This window comes from Rhagoletis zephyria, unplaced genomic scaffold, assembly GCF_001687245.7.
Source record: "Rhagoletis zephyria isolate East Lansing unplaced genomic scaffold, Rhagoletis_zephyria_1.1 Rzeph_scaffold_02130, whole genome shotgun sequence".
Lineage (NCBI taxonomy): Eukaryota > Metazoa > Arthropoda > Insecta > Diptera > Tephritidae > Rhagoletis > Rhagoletis zephyria.
The window spans coordinates 64,559-81,257 of NW_016159214.1; the positions used below are offsets into that span (position 1 = coordinate 64,559).

Below are 16,699 nucleotides of genomic sequence, written 5' to 3' on the forward strand. Positions count from 1 at the left end.
TTTTTTTTTTGCAGGCTGGTCGGAGTAGGTATGCCAATCGCGCAGACAGCTGATTTATTCACAGTTTTATAGACAGTGAAAAAACTACAGATGCACACAATATTCTGATAATTTCATCTCTACTTTGCCATACCAAATTGTACTTTAACTGTAGTAAAATCTTGCTGATTGTTGTTGGCGGATCGTCGCTGCATAACCACCATTAACTAGTGCATTTGTGTATGTATGTTCATGTGTAGTGTGTAGGTATTTACCTTAGGGTGCCTCACCAAAAAAAAAATATATATATTTTTTAAACTAACTTCATTTAAAAAAAGCTCGATCTTTTGAGGTATTTTCTAACCAGTTCACGTAAATCTTAATATTTTCCCGAAATATTTTGCCGGAGGCCATAAAATGTAATAACTGATGGAAAAATAGTACTGATAGTTTTTTTTATGAAAAGTGATCCACTCTAATGTACGTACTTATGTATAAAGTGCATATTGCAATTCATTGTGACAAGAAAGCGCAATTTCTGCACATATTTGGTGTATGTACATGTTTATTCATAAGTCTAATTGCAAAGACAATAACGTTAAGGTCATGATTTTACGCCAACAAATGCATGTTTATATGCAAGTACATACTTACATATGTATGTGAGCTTAAATGCACATGCATATGTACGTAAATATATACATGCAATACATTGATATATACGTATGTAAATACATCAACATCTACATATGTACATATATACTGTGCACATTACTTCTATGTGCATACATATGCATGCATTTATATACATAAGTATGCATATACATATGTATGTGCGTATACATTTATTACTGCTCTTATTCTTGTTTGCTAACTATTTCTTCACTTTATTTGCATTGTGCAATAAATTCTGCCTACGCAAAATTTTTATTATTTAATGCTTTTTGCTGCAATTTGCACAGTTTTGTGGCTGTTGTAGTTGCTTGTTTACATACCTACATACATATGTACATGAGATGGTATTTTTTGTCTGTTAAAGAGGAACTTGTTAAATACATATGTATTTGGCTAAACACTCAAGTCTATAAAAATTTGAAATTTGAATTTCAGCTTACATCGCTAAGTGTTAAAGAAAAAAATGTCTCCATCCCCAAAGTTCGTTGTCACTTATGATAAGTGCCAGTTATATTAGGCACTGAAAAATTATCACTAAAATATATATAAAGCAGCTATCTACTATAAATTATCAGCGATATGGTCAACTCTTTTCATATAAGTTTCAACACATCCATACAGTATATGTATTTACATACGAACATACATATCTATGTATGTATGTGCCTTGTGAGTTGTGCTCATTAAAGTATTTGAATGAGAAATTCCAAAGTTTTCCTCAATGGTAGACCCTAGGCTAATGTTGGCACAAAAAATAAAAAAATAAAAAATTATTAGGCTTTTCTTATCGATAAGTACTTTGTTTAGATTTTGTTGATTACGTTTTTGTACGATAAATATTTTTTTTGTTTACTTGTTTACCTGCACAAGAGCATTTTTTCGATCGGATCTAAAATTGAACTATGTTATCAGTCAACATTTGGATGTCCCATTTCACATGTAGTTATGAGCTTACAGATATACAGTACATACTAAAATATCTGTTTGAAATGATTTGTTGGACTTCTCGTAAATTCGATATAATAATAAAATACAGTGTGTTTGGTAAAAGTAATTGGTTGAAAGTTTCACGCTTGTTACTCGACTGATAAGACGTATTGCCTGGGTTCTTAATGCTCAGTCAGAACGCCTGTCTGTGTCGAAAGTTGGTCGCTTAGCCAGCTGTAGTAGCTTCTGTGACACCTCGCGGTCGACTATCGGCCAAAAGAACTTTGCAACTTTCCATGTCGGAAGTTTCGCCCAGTACCAATTCGCAGGCCAAAGATTGCTACATGAGCTCTTATACGAAACTTGTTAGTTGAGATGACCTCAAGGGTGGCAATTTAACAGCCATGCAGTTTTTTGCAATGCCACTTTGCTCCTGGATCAAGTCAGCCGAATTTTCGACTAGTTTCGTTCCATACCATGACTGGATTTCAGAGCCCTGATTGCCGCTTGGAAGTCTGAGTAGATGTTTATCCTTCTAATGGGTAGCACCCTGGTGCTTAACCAAATGTCTGCTTTCTTTATAGTGGCTACCTCTGCCTGAAACATGGTGCAGAAATGCGGAGAATACACCTCTTCGAACACATTTTAACTGGACCTTTGTTCTACAGAGAGAGAGATCTCATCTCATTAACTTGGCGATTTTAAAGAAGTTAAATCAACTGATGTCTTTTTATACGCTCTTCAATATTTGCTTTGCGGTAAACCTTTCTGTTTAGGATCAGGTACAAATAATGGACTTAGTCAAATAGCATAAGTGAAACGCCACAGAGTGAGGGAAGCTGAACATCAGACACTTTATATCTGCTGGTGTACAAGAGGAGCTCCGTTTTTCTAGGATTATTAGAAAGTTCGAAACTGGCCAATTCGTACCTTAAACTTTAGTACCCCCGAATAATATTCATACAGATTATCCAGGAACTTTCCCCTGACGATGAGCGCCACGTCGGCAATGTAGGCGATAATGCTATAGCCTCTCCTTTTCAGCTTCTCCAGAACCCTTTTGACGACCACGAAACAGGGAAATGGTTGCTCTATGTGGACGTAACCAAACAATTTTTTTTTTCAGTGTGAGTGTACGTTCACACAGAAAGCCGATCAGCGCCGATTGAAGCAAAGCAGAGAGAGAGAGTTTTTGTATGGAAGCGGCTTTAAGGATAAATATCACAAAAGTTACCTGCAAGGAAAAGCAGCTTAAATATATACATATTTATTAAATTTGCTGCAATTTCTTTCTCTAAAAATGTATTTAATTATTTTGTTTTTTTTTTACTCGCATCAGCGTCAAGAGCCCGGAAAATAAAAAAAAATGCTTTGCTTCTCGGCCACGCTTGCTGTGTGAACTTACCCTAAGTCAGGAATTTCACTATCACTTCGGTGCGGTTTATGAAAAGTCACCTCAATGTCGAGCAGCGGACTTACCGCGCAGTTTTTGCTATTTTAAGACCCCGTAGAATTTGGAAAATTGCATGACAGGCAGATTCCAATGATCTACCCTACAGAAGAGAGGCTGATTGATCCGTAATCTAAACCTATGTATGTATGTACCTATGTCTGAGATTGTATTTCTCGCGTATCTATCGTTATTTCTTTAAAACTAGACCACCGACTTTGATTTAAATGCAATGAAATCGAGCCCTAACCGCCAAAAAAACGTAAGGGACCGTTTTTTCAAAAATTTCTTTTAAATGCGTAAATGCATTTAGATGCTCTAAGAACATTTCTGTATCAAAACGAAGATTTGGAAAAAAGGTTTATTCTTATTCCGAAAATTGCATGACAATGAAATGATTTAATAATAATAAAAAAAAAAAAAAATTCGCAGTTTTGATATGGAGGCTAAAGATAGCATAGCATGCATATATGTATGTATATTTGTAGACCATACATACATATGCATCCACTAAGCCATTTTAAGCATCCGCAAACAATGTTGGCCAACTAAACTATGTTGGCAGTCAACAAAAATGCCAACAACAGCTGCAGCAGCAACAACAACGACAACAAAAACAGCATGCACACACGTCAGTTGTCGCTACAAAAAAGTGTGAAAAAACGCTGATTTACTGAATGAAGTTGAAACGTTGAATCGCCGCAATCGTTTATTATCAGCAGACGGTGGTGGCAGACGACGACGACGACGACGACGACGATGACAATGGGAAAAACACCAACAACAACAATAACAGCAGCCGTAGCAAAAGTGATCAAAATAAAAATAACCGTGGCAGCGCACAATCAACCAAAAAAAAAGCTATAGATAATTCGCATAAGATTGCAGGCGACTGCAGCCAGCAACAGAAATGGCTGCAATGCTGCTGGTGAACAATGCGCTAGCCAGTTGCTGTGGCACACATATGGATGCATACATAATGCGAAAAGCAAATTGAAACACATGCACACACACACACACACCTGCATGCAAACTTGAATGCCCTCCATTGCCGGCTTTAAGTGGGCGACAGACAGTCCATCTAATTCTAAATTGTTTTATGCCTATTTTCATTGTATGCTTTTTGGAAAAAATACAATTTTTAATTACAAAAAAAAAAAACTTTTTGCGAGTACTCGTATTTTGCGCACATTTTGTACTTCTGTGCATTTCCATTGTTCGCCTAATTTTGCCAACATACTTGCCAACTAACTAAATCAAACCACGCCTCCTCCAACGCGTCAGTGCGTCAGCAATGCAGCGCTGCAGCGCCTAAAGATAGATCAGGTTATTTATGGCCGACGCACAGCATAAAAGTGCATCACCACCACCACCACCATCACCACCATCACCGTCACTACAGTCGTCGTCGTCGTCGTCGTCGTCGTCGTCCCCGTCGTATACACTTGGGCATAAAAATTCATTTTCGCAAAATGAGTGGCGAGTGTGCGACAAATGCTGACGCAGTCATGTGCCAACCAGCCAGCAAAGCAGCTAACAGCAAATGCAACAACAATCACAAACGAAAATTAAGAAAAAGCAACAGCAACAGCAATAGCAATGTGACGATCGTCATCCATAGTCGGCGATCAGCCAAGAAATCGCAACAGTAACAACAACTGGGAAAGATGGTTGGTGCAGTGGCGGTTGCGGAAGCGGAGCATCAACAGCACGGAGCAGAAGCATCATCGACAACATTAAGCACAGCGGCAACAACAATAACAAAAGATGCAAGATAACAAAAAAAAAACAACGATTGCAAGGAAAACATGCTGCTACATTAGGATGCCTCACTAAGAAAAAAAAGTAGCTCCTTCGTCAAGCGATTCGTAAACATTGTTCCACTTTCTGACCCTTACCACCACTTTTTATTTATTTTTGGACTTAAATCAGGGTCAGTCCTGTGCTTATATACTTTGAGAGTACCTTTAAAAGGCAAACTGATAAAATTGAGGCTGAACTGTAAAAATGGAACCCTCGAACTCTAGCCATGGTCTCACAGCACCCTTATGCCTACCGTCTATACTTCCATTTCTGTTCACCTGAGTAAAATTAAGCAACGAGGTACTTAAAACCTTTTGGGGGGTTCAAGGGTTAATAGAATGACTTAGAAAATGTAAATTTCATAAAAGCACAAACATCTCTCCATTTTACTTTATGGATATTCATTTTTTCCTCATTTTGATGTTTCAAAGCAGAAAATTACTAGTAATTTTTGCTTCTATTTTTTTTTTTTGCATTCATTAAAGCACAATTAGAGTTGAGATATGCCCTTTGAAGCTTAAAATTCTGACAAATCCCAAGTGGCTGAACATTTCTGAAATATCCCGAAAATCCTCGAGAAACACCACAAGGTCCAAAAAAATTTAGAAAAGTCTGAAAAACCATTAATTATTTTTTTTTTAATTTCTGAAGAATTCATAAAAGTTCCTAAAGGTCCCGAAAATTCCACAAAAAATACAAAGGCTGGAGATTCATGAAAAAATACCGAATACAACAAGAAAGATCATAAAAAATTGTAAAAACTACCGTAAGGTGAAAAAATTATAAAAATCTTAAAAAATCCTGAAAAACCGTAAACTTCATATTTTAATTTCCGTAGCTCCGTGGAAACTAAAAAAAAATCCGAAAAAACTACAAAAGGCTGGATATTTATGAAAAATACCGAATATAACAAAAAAGGTTACAAAGAAATCTCTAAAATTACCAATTGATACAAAGAAACTTAGGAAAATCTCAAAAAATCAGGAAAAGCCGCGAACTTTATCTTTTCATATCAGAAAGAATCCATAGGAAATCCGAAGGCCCAGGAAAGTCAAATAATAAAAACATTTTTAAAAAAATGGAAACCTCGTCAACTGCATCTCTTTATGTATTTCCAAAAGAATGCATAGAAGCTCCGCACGGTCCCGAAAAGTATAAACAAAGTCCGAAAAAATCCGAAATCCGGAATACAACAAGAAAAGTTACCAAAAACCTCTAAAAGTCTAACAACATCGTAACTGAAATGGAAAATGTCGTGACTCAAAATTTTTATTTTTTTCATTAAATGATGTGGGAGTTGTAATTCGACGAAATCCATCATATCAATCAAAAACTGAATTTTGACTTTTTTATTAGTTTCGACTTTTTGAATTTCAGCGACGATGTTTGTTGCGCCTTTCCGAATTTCAGGTGACGATATGTATGTATGGATTTGTTTACAGTTTGAAAATCTTAAAAATACTTTATATTTATTTATTTATTTTATAAAAGGCTTACATAACAATAACAATTATTATATAAACCATACAACACAGCGCTATATTATATGTATGTAGGTCTTCTTTTCAGCTTGGTTTGAGCCCAAAAAATTTGATGAATGTCAAAAAATATGTTCTATACACACATATGTATATAGACAAACAATTTTCTGAATCTCTTCTCCGGATTTTGTTTTGCATGGAACCTGTGGCAATACTCTTCGCCACATAAACAGGCAACCAACCACCCTTGCATTTGCGTCTCGCATTGCTTGTTTGTGCAACCTTATTCGCGCTCCTTCACCACCACTACAACTCCCACCCGACACAATTCATTTATCCCCTTGTGGATACTGAAAATGTTCAGTTATTTTTAGCTTTTGCATCAAAATGCAATGCTGCAACGTCCGCCTCCGCCTCCGCCGTCGTCGTCACTGCCGCCGCTGCCGCTGATAAATGTGTGTTGTTGCAGTTGCGGTGCCATTGCTGCGTTTCAATAATTTTTCTTCAACTTACATACATACACGTACTATATAGGGACATTTGTGTGCGTGTTGTTTTTACACAGATTTTTACGAAAACAATTTTGACTTGCTTACGCTTTGCATTTTGCTTTTTCGCCGTTATTTGCGTTAGGTTTTGTGTTTTTTTTTGTGTTTCCAAAGTAGGTATATATAGGGATGAGATGATACGTGTAAATACTCGATACTTTTCGTTCGATACCAAGTAATTTTGGTATCTATACTTTTGAACCTGGGTTCAAGCCCTGGTCAAAGCAACATCGCAAAAAAAATATAGAAAAATGGTTTTTTCTTAACAGCGGTCGACCTCCGAGTGTATTTCCGCCATGAAAACCAGCTTCTCATAAAAATACAATCGCGGATCGGAGTCGGCGTAAAACTGTAGGTCCCTCCTCTTTGTGTGACAACATCCAGGCGCACGTCAAAAATCGGAGCAGAAGCTCGGCCAAACACTAATATATGTGTAAGCGCCAATTACATTACATTTTTGAACCAAGTACTTAGTGGGTATCGAAAAACAAATATGTACTCGTATCGAAACCCGATTCGATTCTTCGCGCTGACAAGACTAGCGGAAAATCCAAGAGGCGAGAAGTCTAGCTCTGTTATCGAAGAAAAGAAACAGAGTTGATTAAAAACAAAAACTTCTTAAGCAGGGATCACACGATTTGTACAGATCTGTGAGTTTTGACAGTTATAGAGTGTGTGGTAAGTATCGATATGAGTAGGTATCGATACTACATATAGATTCGATATTTTTTAGGTATCGATACGTTCTATCGATATTACTTCCAAGTGAAAGTATCGATACCTGCGTGGTATCGTTTCAGCCCTAGGTATACACATATGTACATATGTACATAAGTTTATGCATATGAACATAAGTATGCTAAGATATGTTGTGCTATGAATGCCCATTTATACCTTTATACAATATACATATGTACATACATACATATATGTGGTTCTTTTTGCTACGGGTATCTTGTATGACGCGTTAGCAAGCACTATGCGCGACGGCGGCCGCAGTTAGCAGCCTCCCCAGCCGGCACACGTTTATGACTTTGCGTTGTTGTTATTTTTTGTTCTTGCGGCTACGTTAATATTGACTGTGTATGCTAGTTGTTGTTGTTGTTGATGTTGTTGTTGTTGATGTTGTTGTATGTGCTGTAGACTGCCACTGTTTTAAAATAATTTTTTGTTTACTTCTTTCTTATTTTTATTAACAATTCTCGTTCCTTTCGTTGAAAAGACGTCAATGAACGAGGAATGATATTCAGATTTGAGAGAATTTTCTGTACGAAAATCATGAATTTAAGATCACAGCTAAACATATTTACATACGTACATATCTATATAGATTTGTACGTATTTCTATAAGCACGGTTGCGCTGTTGGTATTTGAGTGAAAATCTCTTTCACCATTTCTAGGTGATTCTTTTGTTTTTTTTTTTTAATTTTTTATTTTGGCTTTTGCATTTACTGTTCATCCGATATTACAAGCAATCAATTTTTAAACACGAATTTTTAATGATGATCTCAGGATTAAATTTGATCTTTTTAGCAGAAATATTCAAAAGAATGTCGTAGTTTATTGGAGCAAATGTGCATACGTTAGAGTGCCTCAACAAAAAATTCGGTTTTTCCACCGAAATTATAAAAGTTATTATATTTTACGTTAGCTAGATTGATTTGAAAATAATTAAAAAATCTCACTCTTTTGAATCCGCTGTTATAATTTTTAAAGATTTAATGCAGACCTTCTATTCTTCAACTCTTCTATCATCTGAGGTGATTTCTTGGGATAAAAATATTTTTTAAAACTAATTTTATTTATAAAAAAAGCGGGGTTTCGAGGTGTTTTCAAATCGATCGAACCCGCGTAAGTCTTAATATTTTTCTGAAATAGCTTTGCAGAGGTCTCATAATATAATAGATTTTATGACTCCGATAGAAAAGCAGTACCACATTTTTTTTTTGTATGAAGAGTACTGCACCCTAATTTACATACATGTCCATGCATGTATTTAAATTGGAAAAACATATAAGTATGTACTTATATATGTACATATATAATTGCTATATACGTATGTGTAAATAGAATAGAATAGAGAAGAAATTTAGGCCAGTGGGTGCGAGTCATGCCATAAGCCCACCGAACTCGGGCTCATTGTGGTAGCAGATACCGATATTGAGAAGGGCGAATCGTTTATCATCTACTCTTAAAAAACTATATGATTGGATTTCCACAGCCATCACGTTTGAGGCGCTCTTAGACCATAAGTGTAATGCTTTAACTACTTATTTCTTTTTCGTTCGGGAACTAAAAGTTTTTGTTCTACGGAAAAATCATGTTGTAAATCTTAGCATCATTATTATCAATAAAAAAAAAAAAAAAAAAAAAAACAAAGCATAAATTCTCTCAGTGTCATCCCTTCACTATCTTTGTTTACCGTAGTCTGACGCAAGTTTTGTGTGAAAAATATCTTACCCTACGTTTCTTATCATCTTTCGGTCAGGTATATGTTTTGTGTTTTGTCCTTTCAACACTAATCTAAAATTCTGAACTGTTAAGAGGTACACTGCAGTTGGTGTGCGCTGTAGAGTTTTTTAGCGCTGCCGAGCTCATAATCCCTGTAGACCTGGTAGGCCTTAGAACGTATACGAATTACCGTCTGTTAGACTAATCTAAAGAAATAACACTAAGGTACTCAGCCATATTTTTTTTTAGTTGGTAGTTGGAAGTCAGCTCAATAACTTCGATCATTCCTGATTTAGCCAGCAGTACTTTGTGGTCCTGAAAAGTTGAATGTTGACTTACATGAGTAGTTTATCTGAGGCTACCACAAATCGTAAAGAAATCCAGAAAGTAGCTCTGAAAAATTTTATTCGGAGGGTAAAGCGTTGCACAGTGGTGGCTAATGGAGATTACCGCCATGGCTATTTCCACCCTGACCCTAAATGAAACTAATTTTTTAGCGGAATCCTTTAGTGCTTCTGATATCTTCTCCCGACAGTAGGATTTACATAACTGGACCTCCCGAATTTATGTATACACAACAGGCTAAGAACAATTACTTTAGCAAGATTCCTGAAGAACTGTTTAGAAAATTTAGTATGCTGGTACAAGGACACCAGTAGAAAAACATCCCTGATTTAATTTAAGGGTCCAGTAATTTAAAAAGAATGTAATCAGAACAAATCACTGATTGACAAGGTATGTATTTTTAATAAAATAACATATACGGTGTTGTAAACCTTTGGTTTGATACAATTATTATTTTAGTTTAACTAAATTTGACTTCACAAACAGGTGGCGACCCTCTTCGTCATATTTGCCAGCTAAAACCTTCTTAAACCTCTTTCGTCTGACTCCAATGTGGTGATACTTTTCTATTTCAATTACTTAACTAATTCCTTTAATTCAAACAGAATTTTATTTTTTAAACAGGTGGCAACCCTCCACATGTAGTTAAGAAATAAACCCTTTTCACACAAATATCAATTGATACCCATCTCTTAATAATTCAATTAACTCATTAAAAAAGTGGAATTAGTTTTTTAAGAGGTGGCAACTCTTTTTGTCCACATATTAATCTAGTACTTCATTCTTGAAAATAAAACGAATCGTGCAGATCCGATGGCACTGACAAACAATGAAAAAATGATTTTATGCATTAGCAAAAAACGCCTTACTTCAAAAAGTGCAAAAAAAATAGCAGGTTTTTATTTCTTCTTACAAAAGCTAAGAACCTGTATTATTTAATAAAATAATAAAAAAAACATATTTTTACATATACATTTTACTCATTCCATTAAAATTTACCATTTTTTTAAATGTTGATTAAAAAAAATTGTTTTTCTGGAATACCGCAGGGATACCCTGTATTTAGTATTATTGTAAAACTTTTATTCCTGTAGTTCTCTACTGTCTGTATGGAAATAAAAAACGTTAAACCAACATTTTATTCCAAAAAATGTATTTTTGACATTTGTTTCCGTGAAGAGCTTAAGCATGGCTATGATCTTACTGAAATTCATAACATAAAATTTTTCGACTTTAGTGGCTCCCTGGCGGCATATAATTTATTTTATAGGAAAATTTCTGTTTAATTCTTTTTAGTGGATAAATTACCTTTATCGAAATACTAACACACGTTCACATTGAAGACACCGAATTTTTCGATTTTTGCCCACTTAAGTGGCACTGTGCGACGCAGAAAGTCGAACACTTCCTCTTCCACTGCCAAACTATAGCTAAATTGAGAAGACGATGTCTCAATTAAAGCTTTTCTATAAACTATTAGACTTAAGTCTGACAAAGATCTGCGATTTACAACGCTTCATAAACCTTTCTACGATCCAAAATGATATCACAACTGGACATCAGTCCTACAAGTATCACAGATGATCTATGAGGACAGCTACTCCAACCTAACCGAATTTAACAGAATGTAACTCTCACCGGTCATTAGATTTCTCAACAAGATGTGGGACTCGAACTTCAACTTAAAATTTCGTTTGGAAAAAATGACGCAGAAAACTTCGACCCAGCCTAGTGCGACCCAGCCTAGTGCAAGCTGAAACCGAGGCATTGACATGGAAATTCAACATTAAGGCTTCAACGATATCGCTAAGATCGGTAGAATAAAGATGGCGATATAACTCTAATGCGATGGTAAAAAAGTGCTCATATATTAAGTGTGCAGACTTACATATATTGTAAGTGATCGAAATTTTTCACTCAGGAAATATGTTTTTGATTTCAAGTAACTAATTCTAAAATCTCTAAATTATTTTTAGCTTAATTACATTTCGAGGTGTTGGACTTTCTCACCGGAAGTGTGGAAAGAACTCTGTGCGTGTGTGTACTTTACACACTGCATCGATCATTGTGGATTAGAAGTAGCCGCATCGCAATGATCGAAAACAAATAAAATAGTATTTTAGTAATATTCGATTCGACTAACAACGGAGATAACATTTTATTTTATTTTTTTTGCATTTTTTACAATGCGATATACCATGTATGAATAATTCGACAGCGCTCTGGAAGAGACTAGCAAACGTCGAATACGTTAAGTAGCGGAAAATCCATAGCATTTCGAATATTTAACTGATAATTTATACTACATACGAGTTCATACATGGATGCGTATGTATGTTTGAGTGTATTATGGTGTGCGTATAAAATGAATAAATGTGCAAATACAATAAATATATATAATATATGTACATAGGTATAGCATTTGTATGTATGTATACGACGGCACATACTTACGTACACACATATGTATGGAAATGCCTGCGTTTTTACCAATGAATGAATGAATTCCTAAAGTGGTCACTCCACGCCCTCTTTGCCTTTCGTGCGCGCCTGCTCTTCATTCATCATCAACCAGCAATGGGCAGGCAATGTGCGATCATAGCAATAATGAAGCGCTCACATAATCAGCAAATATCTACATATCAAACTATACATATTTACACATGCGTATGTATGTATGCTTATACTTGATTTGGAGTGGCTTGGCAAGGTGGGACGTGGAGAGGAGAAGCGCATCGCAGCCGTAGTCGAGGTCAAAAGATTAGTAGATCGTGTCGTTTGTGTGTTGTTTTTATTTTTTTTTCTTGTATAGAGAGGAGCCCAAACGATTGTGGCGATCGTCGCACAAACGAGCGTGTATGTGGGCACACGTAGATAGTGCAGATGAACATACATATGTACATACAAAATCAACCACATGTAGGCTTATACATACATACATATATACATAGATACGTGTAGGCATAATACACACTGGCCACGCATAGCAACACCGGATGTGAGCCGGGCGTTACAAATGCTTGCAGCACAAGCACAATTTACTGATTTTAATAGGGAAAAGGAATTATGTAGTTAGNGTGTGTGTTGTTTTTATTTTTTTTTCTTGTATAGAGAGGAGCCCAAACGATTGTGGCGATCGTCGCACAAACGAGCGTGTATGTGGGCATACGTAGATAGTGCAGATGAACATATGTACATACAAAATCAACCACATGTAGGCTTATACATACATACATACATACATACATAGATACGTGTAGGCATAATACACACTGGCCACGCATAGCAACACCGGATGTGAGCCGGGCGTTACAAATGCTTGCACCACAAGCACAATTTACTGATTTTAATAGGGAAAAGGAATTATGTAGTTAGTCTACGCCATTTTGGTTGGGAGAAAATTGTTAAATTCATTAAGGGAGAGAATTGTACGCAGCCTCTTTAAATTTTAATAAAAAAAAAAATAAGTTTTATAAAATTCACTTTATAGGAATAGTTTTATTACTGCCATACTGTCTATATCTTAAGTTCCTAAATAGTGGGGAAGAAGAGCGCGGGTAATTTTCAGTTTTGAAAGCAAAANAAATTGTAAGCAGCCTCTTTAAATTTTAATAAAAAAAAAATTAGTTTTATATAATTCACTTTATAGCAATAGTTTTATTACTGCCATACTGTCTATATCTTAAGTTCATAAATAGTGGGGAAGAAGAGCGCGGGTAATTTTCAGTTTTGAAAGCAAAATTAGATGTCGCTCCTATGTGATATGATAGAAAGCTTTGGGCAAATAATCGACTATGAAATAGGATGAAACACTTTAAAGAAGGTTTCTTTGTACATGGAATGTCACGCTTAGTAGTGGACGAGCTTTCACAATATTACTTACTAATATATTTACTAGAAGATGAATTCTTTCGTGTATAAGAAATGGAACGTGCGAGAGGCTTTTATGGAGGAACATGTCCAGGCGAGGATTTTGCAGTTTCACACAGAGACCAGAGAGCAGTGGTAGAGTAGCACAGAGAGAGAAGTCCCAGGAGCCATTAGGGCAGGCATATGTGGTCCCATTCTTTAGTCCATCTGTGCCTAGGAAGGGAATTATTGAGCATTTTTCAAGTTGAACACAATAATAAATATCTGCTTGGGTTATATGCCGCAAGAAAATAAAGGGAATCGAGGTGGCGAACATCTTAGCGAGAAAACCGCCTCAACTCACACAGAGCATGAAGCATTCTCTGGAAAGATATAATAGGAGTAACCTAAAGCCAAGTCATTTGAATAAGTTAGGAATCTGACCAAATTTGATTCTCTGTCGCTTTTGTGGCTCAGCTAAAGAGATACCACTTATTTTATAAAATGAGATAACCGATAGTTCTTCGCAGCGATCATATCGAGCCCTAACCGGCAAAGTAAGGTAAACGACATTTTTTTCAAAATTTTCTTTTTGATGCAGAAATGTATCTAAATGCACTAGGAATATTTCTGCATCAAAAAGAAAATTTCGAAAAAAATTTCGCTTACGTTATTTTGGCGGTTAGAGCTCGATATATTGGGTCGCAATGACTCATCATAGGCAGATTTTTTTTTGCATTTTTAGCTACTACTAAGGGTAAGAATTTAATGATTTCAATTCAAGAATGTATGTACATATATAAAATAGAAAAAGGATAATAACTCAGGTGGGAAATGAAATGCATTTTTTAGCAGGCGTTGTACAGTTCTTCTATGGCCTATAATCGGTATAATAGGGAAACTCGATGAGCTCTAAACAGAAAGGTGACGCTCGCTCTATCCAGCCACCATATAGCGATTATAAATTGTTCCTTTCCAGTATATTGTACAGTCTCTGCAATTATTTATTTCGAATACTTTTTATAATTAAATTATGGCAAGGACCTACTTAATCTAGATAGATTTCCCTGAGGAACGCTGTACAGGCCTTTTCTACAATGCATATTCCATAATAATTATGATGAGGGGATATCATGGAACTTCCATTAAAGAAAGTAAAGTTACGCTGATGCCTCTAGTCAAGATTCTCTATTTTAGAGCCAGTTCAGGCAGCGGAAAAGAAATCCTTCAATAAGAGAACTTGTCAGAAAACATAACGCATTCACTATCTATAGCTGTGGCACACCTGTTCACATCTTATCGGCGGAAATTATATGACTGAAATCATAGCTCTGTTAGAGAAAAATTATCCAACGGATAGATCAATGCCAAATTATAAAAGGTGTCTCCCAACTCCACATTGTATAAATTCGCTTTGGGATAGATAGTTTTGCTTGTAAGGCATTGGCTTGCTGCTATCAAAGAAATTTTACTAAAGGATACGTTGCTAGTCTCAGCACAGGTTAACCGAGTCAATATTTTGCATCTTCGGCCTGCAGAGGAACTGAAACCGATCCAAGAACGGATTTACGGTAGCCTCTTCTGTGCCGGAAGTGGGCATATTAATAATGTTTTTCTGTAATAGGACCTATGTACATACATACATATATACGTACTAGGTTTCGTTAAGACAGGTTTTCGTTACGTAATCTCACGAACAGAAAATATCCAGGAAATTTGTTTTTAGATCATTGGAAAATCGTTATTTTTTTACTTAAATTTTTTAATCGTAAAATTGTTGCTTTTTTGATATTTTTTAACTGTTTAAATGGAGACTATTTTTATAGCCGTTTTAAATCCTTTATGATCTAAAAAATTAAATCTGAAAATAACGGTTATGGCATGATCGATAAAATAGAAATCATAAATTAACAACTTAATTTGAACGGGAAAAATATAAATCTAATTTTAACGGTTAAATTATGATTTTTTATTCTAAAGATCATAACCGTTACGGTCACGGGGTGATTTTTTTTTTTTTATGTTTATATTTCAATTTATTTTCAAAAGTTTTTTAGCTGATTTCATATATCTTCTTTTATTCTTTAATGCCATTTTATTTCGTTTTATTTAATTAAATTTTACCGTATTTTATTTTGCTTCATTTTATTTCTTATTTTATTTAAATTTTATTTTCTCTAGTTTAAAGTTTTACTTTATTCTATTCGAGTATTTTATATGCCTTTTTTGTTAAGTTTATCATTTTTTCATATTGTTTTGTTTTCCATTAATTAATTTATTTTTATTTTACTTTATTTTGAAGGTGCATTAGAAATGGTAAGCCCACCTAAAACCGATTTTTTATTTAATTTAATTTTATATTGTTTATTCAAATTACATATTTTATTATATCTAATTTCACTTTGTTTTATATATTCATTTATTAATTTATTATTTATTTTGTTTTTGTGTTGTTTATTTTATTTTATTTTATCTTCTTTTATTTCCTTTTGCATTTCTGCTTTTATATTTTAATTCTATTATATGTTGTTTTATTTTTCTTTAACTGTTTTTTTTTTATTTCATTTCCTTGTATTTTAATATAATTTCTTTTATTTATATATTTTTATTTGTGTGCTTTATTTTGTTTCATTTTTAGTTATTGGTGTTTGAATTTTTTTATTGTGAACACTTTAATAAGCTCGAGACCCAGTAAATAAATATAAAAAAAACTCCAGGTTGACCAGGTACAATTAAGGTTTCCTGAGGATGACCTCAGGTTGTGGTCTAAATATCAGCAATTAAAAAAACTCAATAAAAAGAGATTTAAGTTTTATTTTGTTTTTGTCTTTTTTATTTTAATTTTATATATATTATATCTTTTTATTTTATTCTAAGTGAAGGATGTCTTTTCAACTCCAAGGAAATAATTTTTAAACAATTGCGTATCGCTTTCTACATATGTAATTCTTCTTGTCAACTTACATTTTATGTTAAAAGCAATCCAAGCGTTGTGGTTTTTTTTATACAGAAAAACGCATTCACAAGTTAGTGTTGTTGGTGTGCTGATGATGTTTGGCGGCAGTCAACAAGTGAGTTGAAATAATTTTTTATAAAGTATGTACTATATTGTTTCAAGCGTTGTTGTAAAAAATATAATTTTGACTCTTGATTTCTGTTAAATTTCAAAATTTTTCATATTAATTTTTTT

The 16,699-nt window shown here is 34.6% G+C and overlaps 1 protein-coding gene across 2 annotated transcripts in view; it reads right to left on the minus strand.

Moving 5' to 3' along the window:
• sty (sprouty signaling antagonist) overlaps window positions 1-16,699 on the minus strand; it is a 53,650-nt gene that overhangs the window by 30,325 nt on the left and 6,626 nt on the right. Inside the window, exon 1 of one of the 2 annotated variants that reach the window (XM_017620369.1) lies at window positions 16,474-16,652. The exons of the other annotated variant lie outside the window; for it this stretch is intronic. The gene's annotated coding sequence lies outside the window, so the exon portion shown is untranslated. Of the gene's footprint in view, window positions 1-16,473; window positions 16,653-16,699 lie in introns of those variants that run through there. 2 annotated transcript variants of the gene reach the window in all.